Genomic DNA, 12,025 nt, shown 5'->3' with positions numbered 1-12,025 from the left:
TAAAAGTTGTTTTCTATTGTTTAACAGGAATCAATTCCTACCTCATACAGTGACCCTTGAACTACAAGCCAGGACACGGTATAACCTTAGACATGGGTGGTCAACTATGGTGAAGAATCAAGAGATTGTTTCTGATTGATGGACAGTATAAATTGATTGCTAGCCAATAGCAGACACCATCAAAAAGATTTGTAAATAGCCCGAGTCCTGGAAGCCTCACAGTTCCATTCTTTTTGGCAAGTAAATATAATAAATAAATTAAATCAAATAAACTGAGGGACAAATTAAAAGGGACAGCCCCCAAAAAGGGAACCGCCCGAAACAAAAGACAAAGCAGAAAGGAAACTTCAAACATTAAATCGAAATGTGATTAAAGGGGTCAATAATACACCCCAGTCCCTGTGGTGCCCAATGAGCATGGAAGGCCTCAACGGTGCCCTCGGACGCCGCATGCTCCCTCTCCAGGGACACCCGGCCGAGAATATAGCCACAGTTGAGGGGCAGACAGCCAGGCTGGATGACCCCCTCGGTCGCCCGCTGCCTGGACCTGTTAATAGCTCATTTGGCTAGGCCCAGGAGCATGTCCATGGAGATCCTCCACCTCCCCCCTCTCTCCCCCACCCCCCCCCCCGCCTCCACACCGGGTGCCCATAGTTCAGGAGCGTGGGACTGAAGTGCAATCAAAACATCAGGAAAAGGTTTTTAAGGTAACTAAAGAGGGAGTGTAGCCTATAACATTTAACACAGACTTGGTCTACAGACTCCACAAGATTGAGCCTCACAGTACCTGGGAGAAAAATTGATAAGGATTCAGGGTTGTCAGACAAGAAAGTCTGGACAGAGGCCTCAGAAGGCTGGAATGGAGCCAAAGATTGGACCTAAAGGGGCACAGCATCCAGCATTCAAAGCTGCAGTCGGTGTGGAATAGTCAACCACTGAAGAACATAGAGGAAGAAACATTGACAGAGTGACTGACTGGAGAATTTACTCCTTTGCAAGGTTATTTGGAGACCTGATGATGGACGTACCAAGGGGAATGGTAGCATTTTAGGAAACTGTCTAGAACAGACTAATTTGGGGTTGTTTTACCATTTTGGGGAAATGTGAAACGGACCAATTTGGGGTTACCATTTATACTACAACAGAGTTGTCTTTCTTGCTTTCATTTAATATGTAGTGTTTTTCCCTTTCTTTTTAATAGTTATCTTTCCTTTTTATCATTAATTGTTTAAATAAAAAGTATTTTCACACGTATTTGATGTTGAGTTATTAATTGCTGTTATGTCCAGAGAATGACGCCAAACCTCAGTTAAACTCCACAAGGGACTCCCACACCTTTCATTGTGCAGCCATGCACACCAGGTTAAGGGTATTCAAGGCTATGGAGTTAAGGCAGAAATTGAAATTAAGATACAGATCATCCATGAGCTAACTGGAGAGTAGAAAAGGTTGGAGAGGATGTATGGCTTGTTCTGGACCTACGTATGCAGCAGCACCAACCAAGCTATTAATGCAATTCACCTTTGACACTCTATAGGTATAGTTTCTCAACTATAATTTTGTAGTTTGTAATGTTCTAGAAGACCAGTTGGAACTGCTTTGTGATGTTGTATTGTCTCTGTTATGTCACTGCTCTGAAGAAACTATTTTTATTTTCTTTCATCCACACAAGCAATGTGGGGACGTGGTCAACACACAATTTTGTATTGGTTCTGGTGAAGTATTTCGCTGTTGGCTTAATTTGCTACCAAACAGCAAGTCTCTTTTCCTGATACTACAAAGGCACTGTTTCCAGGTAGGAAGGTGTAACAGGTTTATTTTCTGTTTTCTCATCCACCATCTTCGAGTCCAGATTACCCTTTCAGCCGCTGCTAATGACCCTTTCAGGTCATCTGGACTCGAAACGTTGGCTCTTTTCTCTCCTTACAGATGCTGCCAGACCTGCTGAGATTTTCCAGCATTTTCTCTTTTGGTTAAAGTATTTTTGAAATCTGGTTACTGCTGAAACATAGGAAACTATTGAACCAATTTGCCCATAAGAGTGCCACCAATAGCAACGTGATCATGACCAGATATTCTGTTGGTTTTGAGATAGATGTTAGCTAGGACATCAGGAAGAACTCCCCTGCTCTTCTTCAAAATAGTGCCATGTCATCATTTACTCAAGAAGGGTAGATGGGACTTTGGTTTAATATCTCAACTGAAATATGCTGATTGCAAAAGTGCTGTACTCCCTTCAGTACTGGACTAACTGGAGTGCGTCCACGAAGTGATGGATGTACACCATGATGGTGATGGTGTACACCATGCTCTCAAATCTCTGGAGCGGAATTTGAATCTACAATTTCTTACTCAGGTGAGGGTACTACCCACTGAGTAGTTAGAACGCAAAGGAGAAAATGCTGGAAAATCTCTGCAGGTCTGGCAGCATCTGTAAGGAGAGAAAAGAGCTGACATTTCGAGTCCAGATGACCCTTTGTCAAAGCTAAAAGGTAGTTAGTTAGCAGTTAGTTAGAAAGACTGGGAATTGAGCCTGGGGCCTACAGGTATGCATGGTGCAGGTATGCATGGTGCAAGAACACACAATAAGTAAGTTTCTTCACTCATTGAGCCACTTGATAAATGAGATTTGAAAAAACCCACACTAAATTTATTTTGCTGATGACAGAGTCACTTCCACGCAAGTTCTCTTATGGTGTGATGGAACTTGGGCTGTGTGACGTAATTCACAATTAATAACTCAACAATAGCAATGCTAATTTTAATTTCACTGCAAATTATGAAAATAATAAGGGTACATTTATATTACAACTGAAGCAGTGCAGTTATGGGATAAATATTGCCTGAAACTTGAGTCAGAGTACAAACAGCCAATGGAGAGAAATGGATTGGCATTCCCTTTAGGAGTCAGTCTGAGCCTTAATGCTCAATTTACACAACACCATGGGTGCGATCTTACTGCCTTGTCCTGCCCATCAACCAGTGTGGTGAGGTGGGAAGATAGTGTGCAAAGCTAAAAATCAGATTCGTGCCTAGTGCCAAATGGTTTGCTATCTTTCCAGCCCCTTTTTACAGATCATTTTGGGCGCAGCTTATTAGCATGAACTTGAATGCATTTCAATATCATTTGCGAGATCAGCATGCTATCCTGGCAATGACAGTGAAGCCTGCAGCCCAGGCTTCCTGTTGAGCCTGGCCCAGGTCAAAGTTGAAGTTGTGGCCTGCTCAGGCATACAGAGCATCCATCACTTCGTGGACGCACTTATGTACGGAAGACTGGGCAACGCCGCAGGTGTCTCCACTGGCAGTCTGGAGTGACCTGGTGGCATAGAAGTTGAGGGCCGCTGTGACCTTTACTGCCATGAGGTCTGGGTGCCCTCCTGTCCCACGAGGTGCCAGGTTCGCAAGGATGTAGCACAGGTGTCCCACTGTCTTCTTGCCGAGACGCAATCTGCAGTGACACACAGTGTCTAACAGCCCCTTTGTAGCTCGCAGATCCTGTATCTTCAGGGTCCCCATCTCCAACATCCTCTGGCCCTCCCCTTGGGCAGATGGGCACCTGATTCCTGCCGCTAACCGCCAACCCCCTGTTCTCCTGCTGTGGTCTTTGGTCTGAGCTGGCCTTGCCATGGCCACACGTCAACCTCCTCCTCCTCCTCTTCCACTGTGGTCGCAAATATTCGGCCAGCTCAATTAGCTGGACAGTGAAATCCATGATACATCTGGGGTGGGGTGGGGGAGGGGAGGGAAGGGGGGGGGGTGGGGGGAGAGAGAGAGAGACAGATAGACAAGCAGGTAGGTTATTCATCTCAGGCCCCTCACTCCCTCCCAGCAAACAGTGCTCCCATGAGTCTGGATCCTGGCAACCTGACACCATCCCCAGCGCATGCGTGACCTTAATGGGCTGCCACATCACCGCCATGGCAGTTATGGGGGGCTTACAGGTGTCTCTGAAAGGGTCCCTATTGGGAACTCCTGCATCATTAACATGAGTGCACCCACCTATATGTCTAGTGTACTGGCTTCCAGGAATGGCTAGCAATTCAGACAGATGGGGGAGTGGCACCCTCATGACTATCACGGGATGGGTTCCCATCGAAGGCAGCACTGCAGAGTCCATGCAGTGTGTGGAGCCATGTTAACACCTGCCGAGCTCCCTTGATTGGAGCAGCAGCTGCCAGACCTGGTGCTTGTTTCTGTTAGTGGGGCCTGGGATGTCAACGGAAACCACAGTGCCTGTCCAGCAGACAGATGGCAGGGTAACCAGATTGACATCAGTGGGGTTAGGAATCAACTTCATAAGCGACTCCTTGGGGATGCCTCAGCAGAGAGGGGGAAATGCACGCAACACAAACCCCAAGCCCAGGCCGACTCCCGACCTGAGGACCCCCATACCGGCATGAGCCCCCCAAACCCAATAGACATTTATCCACTTTGTCAGGTAGATGCCAAAGCTGTGGCTGGACTGGAACAGCTTGTTAAGAGGAGTGGTTACTTCTGGAGCACAAGTTTGGAGCTAATGGCTACACATGCCAATTACACCTAGCAGCTACATACCTGGAGCTGGTGGTTACACACTTGATGCTGGCTGTTGCACAACTAGTTTGGACAGTTGAAATTGGCAGTTACAAAAATGGCATTGGCATTTATCCAGCTGGTGCTGCCAAGTATTACACCTGTCACTGGCAGTTACACTTCGGCACTGTTTTAACATTGAATTTGAGGAATTAGAATGAACTTTGTGCCCCTTTAATAAATCTCAAGCAAATGTAAAGCTGATGAAACATATTATAATGTCATGTCTGTAATGTTTGTCATCAAATATTGCCAATGTATATGTTTTTAGTAAAGTAATTTGATAAATTGTAAAAAAGCAGAAAATGCTGAAAATATATAGTATATTAAGCAGCATCTGTAGCGAGAGAAACAGAATTAACATTTTGGTTGCTGAGAGAGCTGCTGAGTATTTCCAGCATGTTCTTAGGACTGTGAGGAACATAGAACTTAGGAGCAAGAGGAGACCATTCGGCTCTTCAAGCTAGCACCATCATTTGATAAGATGGCTGGCCTGTTTATGGTCTCAATTTCACTTTTCAATCTGTCACTCCATTGACCCCCTTAGTGATCAAAAATCAATCTAACTTAACCTTGAATAAATTCAGGACTACAGCACAGAAGGAGGCCATTTGCCCTAGAATATCATCTCTGCAAAGAGCAACTCAGTTAGTCCATTTTTTCATTTTTTTCATGGTCCTGAAACCTTCTTCCTCTCCAGGTGCTTATCCAATTGATCTTTGAAAGCTTCGATTTTTATCTACTTCCATCAGATATAACTGAAATGTCCAAACAATGTGAGGGGTTGTGGGTTTTAACAGAAAGAAAAGGCGTGGTTTGCACACATGGATTCAAACTAACATGCAACAGGTTTTATTGAAAGAGATGTTCTCTGCTCTGCACAGAATACAAAACTGAAAGTAAAACAGCAGCCTCTGCAAACACCCTAATGACACCACCATCAAATCATGTGATCTGCTCTTAAAACAACCTGCAACCCTTTTAAATATATAACAATAACCACTCTGTATCAAAAGGTTTTGCCTCATTTTGTTGGTTCTTTTGAAATTCACCTTAAATCAGTGTCCTCTGGTTCTATTTCCTTCTAGTAAAAGGAGCAGTTTCTCCCTATGTACTCGGTTTAGACCTTTATGATTTTGAACTCTTCTGCCAAACCACCTCTCAACCTTATATTGTCCAAGAACAACCCTAGTTCCTCCAATCCATATACTTAACTGGAGTCTCTCATATTTGAAACCACTCCTTAGACCATAAGATATAGGAGCTGAAGTAGGCTATTCAATGCATGAAGTCTATTCTGCCATTCAATGAGATCATGACTGATCTGATAATTCCCAAGTCCATTTTTCCACCTTAGCCCCATAACCCTTGATTCCCTTACTAATCTACCCTACCAAGCCCCCTGAGAATCCTATATGTCTTAATAAGGTCATCTCTCATTCTTCTAAACTCCAGTGAGTATAGGGCCAGCCTATTTAACCTCTCCTCATAAGAAAATCCCTCCATACCCAGAAGCAATCTTTTGAGCCTTCTCTAGACTGCCTCCAATACTAGTATATATTTCCTTAGATAAGGGGACCAAACTGTTCACAATACTCCCGGTGTGGTCTAACTAGTGCCTTGTATAGTTTTAGCAAGAGTTCCCTATTTCTATACTCCATTCCCTTTGAGAAAAGAGCCAATATTCCATTTGCCTTCCCTATTATCTGCTGAACTTGCATGTAAGTGTTTTCTGATTTATGCATGAGGACCCTCAAATCCTTCTTTGCTGCAATTTCCTGCAGTCTTTCTCCTTTTAAATAATATTCAGCTCCTTTATTCTTCCTACCAATGTGCATAACTTCACATTTTCCTACATTATATTCCATCTGCCACGTTTTTGCCCACTCACTTAACCTATTTTTATCCCTATGTAAACTCAGTGTCATCCTCACCACTTGCCTTTCTGCCTATTTGTGCCATCCACAAACTTGGCAATTGTACATTCACTTCCCTCATCCAAGTCATTAACATACATTGTAAATAATTGTGGCACCAGTATTGATCCCTGTGGCGATTGCCATCCTGAAAATGCCCCTCTTATCCTGCTATCTTTTCTGCACCCTCTCTAAATCCTTCACATTCTTCATGAAGTGTGGTGTTCAGAATGGAATACCATACTACAGTTGATGCCAAACCAGTGTTTTATAAAGTTTCACCATAATTTCCTTGCTTTTGTACACATGTCTCTATTCATAAAGCCCAGGACCCTGGATGCTCTTTTAATCAGTTTCTCAACCTGCCCTGTCACTTTCAATGACTTGTGCACAAATGCTCCTGATTTCCCTGTCCCTGCACCCACTTTACAAATATCTCCTTTAATTAATCATGTCCTCTTCCACTGCAATTTCACCTGTCACAAGCCTATCACATCCACCAACCTACACCTTCTTGTACTCAACGCTATCCACCTCACAGTTGGAAATTAGTGCAAATTTTGAAGTTGTGCCCTGAACACCCAAAACTTTTTTAACACATCAAGGAAACCAGCTTAACTGCTCACCCTGGGAACCTCATCCCCACCTTCCTCCGTTTGTTTTTTTTTATTCATTCGTGTCACAAGTAGGCTTGCATTATCACTTCAGTGAAGTTACTGTGAAAGTCCCCTAGTCGCCACATTCTGGCACCTGTCCGTATACACTGAGGGAGAATTTAGCATGACCAATGCACCTAACCAGCACGTCTTTCAGACTGTCGGAGGAAACCCATGCAGACACAGGGAGGACATGCAAACTCCACACAGACAGTGACCCAAGCCGCAGATCGAACTCTGTCCCTGGCGCTGTGAGGCTGTCGTGATAACCACTGTGCCACCGTGACTGGTTGTTTTAAGAAATAGAGTATTGGTGAATGGTTGCTTTTCACGTCAGGTGGCACGGTGACACAGTGGTTAGCACTGCTGCCTCACAAGCGCTAGGGACCCTGGTTCGATTCCCGGCTTGGGTCACTGTCTGTGCGGAGTGTGCCCGTCCTCCCCGTGTCCGCGTGGGTTGCCTCCGAGTGCTCCGGTTTCCTCTGACAGTTTGAAAGACGTGCTGGTTAGGGTGCATTGGCCGTGCTAAATTCTCCCTCAGTGTACCCGGACAGGCACCGGAGTCTGGTGACGAGGGGATTTTCACAGTAACTTCATTGCAGTGTAAGCCTTACTTGTGACACCAACAAAATAAACTTTAAAACCACTACTACTTTCCTATCACTTTGGCCAAACTACTTCGTATCCCATCCCAGCACTCTCCTGCCACCTCTCCCTCTGCCCTGAACCTGACGGCAGTCACCTCCAGTTGGCGCAGCTGATTTGAATTTGCCCTCGCGCTGAGGGTGTGACCATGACGACCAGAACGGGCGGGCCCACAGCTGGCAGGAGGGCGGGGCTCAGGTGGCAGGAGGGCGGGGCCCAGGTGGTAGCGACGAAGAGCTGGATAGGAGGGCGGGGCGATAGGATGGGACTTGAATCTGATTGACAGCGGAGCTGAGCGGGACGTATAATGCCACGCCCACCTGGTGGAAAGTGACTGGCGGGTGCGCGGTGTGGGTGGGACTGAGGCTGATTGACAGGGCGAGGGGGGTCCGCAGCTCCGATTGGCCCAGGAGGCGGGCACGGGGCGTGGCGCGGAAAGGGGCGGGGACAGGCGCGTGAGTGGCAGTTATTTGAAGCCGGCGCTCGCGCATTGGTGGCCGGCGCGAGCGAGCGGGAAGGGGACAGAGAGAGGCAATGGCCGAGAGCAGAGAGGGGGAACAGCGAGCACCAACCGACTGAGGTAGAGAAAAAAAATACTGGGCACATCTGTCCATCCGCAACAACATATACACACACACACATGTGGATAAATAATAATAACCGGGAGCGGTGGACGGTCGGAATGAGCCTCCCCGCCCCCCTCCCCCCTCCTCACAGGCCGCTCATTCCCTGAGGTGAAACCCAGACCGGGAGGTGGGGAGGTTGAGGTTAAAAGTGTCGGTGCGGCCTGCAAGCTCATGTCCCGTCTGTTATTGACACACGGTGTGGGTACCTCCAGGCCGGGGCCCAGGTGGATTCGGGCCGGTTCACAAGCCTCCTCTGGTCGCGTTTCCATCTTCACAGGAGCGACTCCATAGAGGGAGATGCAGGATGGGAGAGGAGGAGCCAGGCCACGCTTTCCCATTCTCAGCTATTTAAAAGATTCCCCGGCTGCTTGCTGTTTTGCTCCCTGGCAGTATCTCTCCCATCATTTACCCGCCACCCCCCAAAACCATCCCCATCTCTCCTCTTTCCCCCCCCCCCCCCCCCGCCAATCATCCCCATCTCCCCCAGCCATCCCCATCTCTTTCCCCCCCCCCAATCATCCCCATCTCTTTCCCCCCCCCCAATCATCCCCATCTCTCCCCCCCCCAATCATCCCCATCTCTCCCCCCCCAATCATCCCCATCTCTCCCCCCCCCAATCATCCCCATCTCTCCCCCCCCCAATCATCCCCATCTCTCCCCCCCCCAATCATCCCCATCTCTTCCCCCCCCAATCATCCCCATCTCTTCCCCCCCCAATCAACCCCATCTCTCCCCCCCAATCATCCCCATCTCTCCCCCCCCCCCCAATCATCCCCATCTCTCCCCCCCCCCAATCATCCCCATCTCTCCCCCCCCCCCAATCATCCCCATCTCTCCGCCCCCAATCATCCCCATCACTCCCCCCCGCCAATCATCCCCATCTCTCCCCCCCGCCAATCATCCCCATCTCTCCCCCCGCCAATCATCCCCATCTCTCCCCCCGCCAATCATCCCCATCTCTCCCCCCGCCAATCATCCCCATCTCTCCCCCCGCCAATCATCCCCATCTCTCCCCCCGCCAATCATCCCCATCTCTCCCCCCGCCAATCATCCCCATCTCTCCCCCCGCCAATCATCCCCATCTCTCCCCCCGCCAATCATCCCCATCTCTCCCCCCGCCAATCATCCCCATCTCTCCCCCCGCCAATCATCCCCATCTCTCCCCCCGCCAATCATCCCCATCTCTCCCCCCGCCAATCATCCCCATCTCTCCCCCCGCCAATCATCCCCATCTCTCCCCCCGCCAATCATCCCCATCTCTCCCCCCGCCAATCATCCCCATCTCTCCCCCCGCCAATCATCCCCATCTCTCCCCCCGCCAATCATCCCCATCTCTCCCCCCGCCAATCATCCCCATCTCTCCCCCCGCCAATCATCCCCATCTCTCCCCCCGCCAATCATCCCCATCTCTCCCCCCGCCAATCATCCCCATCTCTCCCCCCGCCAATCATCCCCATCTCTCCCCCCGCCAATCATCCCCATCTCTCCCCCCGCCAATCATCCCCATCTCTCCCCCCGCCAATCATCCCCATCTCTCCCCCCGCCAATCATCCCCATCTCTCCCCCCGCCAATCATCCCCATCTCTCCCCCCGCCAATCATCCCCATCTCTCCCCCCGCCAATCATCCCCATCTCTCCCCCCGCCAATCATCCCCATCTCTCCCCCCGCCAATCATCCCCATCTCTCCCCCCGCCAATCATCCCCATCTCTCCCCCCGCCAATCATCCCCATCTCTCCCCCCGCCAATCATCCCCATCTCTCCCCCCGCCAATCATCCCCATCTCTCCCCCCGCCAATCATCCCCATCTCTCCCCCCGCCAATCATCCCCATCTCTCCCCCCGCCAATCATCCCCATCTCTCCCCCCGCCAATCATCCCCATCTCTCCCCCCGCCAATCATCCCCATCTCTCCCCCCGCCAATCATCCCCATCTCTCCCCCCGCCAATCATCCCCATCTCTCCCCCCGCCAATCATCCCCATCTCTCCCCCCGCCAATCATCCCCATCTCTCCCCCCGCCAATCATCCCCATCTCTCCCCCCGCCAATCATCCCCATCTCTCCCCCGCCAATCATCCCCATCTCTCCCCCCCCAATTATCCCCATCTCTCCCCCCACCCCCCAAACCATCCCCATCTCTTATCCCCCCAAACCATCCCCATCTCTTATCCCCCCAAATCATCCCCATCTCTTATCCCCCCAAACCATCCCCATCTCTTATCCCCCCAAACCATCCCCATCTCTTATCCCCCCAAACCATCCCCATCTCTTATCCCCCCAAACCATCCCCATCTCTTATCCCCCAAACCATCCCCATCTCCCCCCCCCCCCAAACCATCCCCATCTCTGTCCCCCACTCCCCCCATCAAACCATCCCCATCTCTTCCCCCCCCATCCCCATCTCATCCCCCCCCCATCCCCATCTCTTCCCCCCCTCCCCATCTCTTCCCCCCCATCCCCATCTCTTGCCCCCCATCCCCATCTCTTGCCCCCCATCCCCATCTCTTCTGCCCCCCATCCCCATCTCTTGCCCCCCATCCCATACTTGCCCCCACCCCATCCTCTTCCCCCCATCCCCCATCTCTTGCCACACACCCTCCCCCCCCCATCCCCTTTTCCCCCCATCCCCATCTCTTCCCCCCCATCCCCATCTCTTCCCCCCCCATCCCCATCTCTTCCCCCCCATCCCCATCTCTTCCCCCCACCCAACTTTTCATCCCCATCTCTTCCCCCCCCATCCCCTCTTCCCCCCATCCCCATCTCTTCCCCCCATCCCCATCTCTTCCCCCCATCCCCATCTCTTCCCCCCATCCCATCTCTTCCCCCCATCCCCATCTCTTCCCCCCATCCCCATTCTTCACCCATCTCTTCCCCCCCATCCCCATCTCTTCCCCATCCCCATCTCTTCCCCCCCATCCCCATCTCTTCCCCCCCATCCCCATCTCTTCCCCCCCATCCCCATCTCTTCCCCCCATCCCCATCTCTTCCCCCCCATCCCCATCTCTTCCCCCCATCCCCATCTCTTCCCCCCATCCCCATCTCTTCCCCCCCCATCCCCATCTCTTCCCCCCCATCCCCATCTCTTCCCCCCATCCCCATCTCTTCCCCCCCATCCCCATCTCTTCCCCCCATCCCCATCTCTTCCCCCCCATCCCCATCTCTTCCCCCCCATCCCCATCTCTTCCCCCCCATCCCATCTCTTCCCCCCATCCCCATCTCTTCCCCCCCATCCCCATCTCTTCCCCCCCATCCCCATCTCTTCCCCCCATCCCCATCTCTTCCCCCCCATCCCCATCTCTTCCCCCCCATCCCCATCTCTTCCCCCCCATCCCCATCTCTTCCCCCCATCCCCATCTCTTCCCCCCCATCCCCATCTCTTCCCCCCCATCCCCATCTCTTCCCCCCATCCCCATCTCTTCCCCCCCATCCCCATCTCTTCCCCCCCATCCCCATCTCTTCCCCCCCATCCCCATCTCTTCCCCCCCATCCCCATCTCTTCCCCCCCATCCCCATCTCTTCCCCCCCATCCCCATCTCTTCCCCCCCCAGCCCCATCTCTTCCCCCCCATCCCCATCTCTTCCCCCCCATCCCCATCTCTTCCCCCCCAT

General features: G+C 51.0%; 1 protein-coding gene across 1 annotated transcript in view; it reads left to right on the top strand.

The window, feature by feature from the left end:
• The first annotated feature begins 8,276 nt into the window (after nucleotides 1–8,276).
• Nucleotides 8,277–12,025, top strand: part of pdik1l (PDLIM1 interacting kinase 1 like) — a 60,697-nt gene continuing 56,948 nt past the window's right edge. The window contains exon 1 of the mRNA XM_078237976.1: nucleotides 8,277–8,372. The gene's annotated coding sequence lies outside the window, so the exon portion shown is untranslated. The remainder of the gene's footprint in view (nucleotides 8,373–12,025) is intronic.

The sequence above is a fragment of the Mustelus asterias genome, chromosome 21 (genome assembly GCF_964213995.1).
Source record: "Mustelus asterias chromosome 21, sMusAst1.hap1.1, whole genome shotgun sequence".
Lineage (NCBI taxonomy): Eukaryota > Metazoa > Chordata > Chondrichthyes > Carcharhiniformes > Triakidae > Mustelus > Mustelus asterias.
Note: the sequence above shows the minus strand (reverse complement) of the source record. Positions and strands in the feature narration are given on the sequence as shown.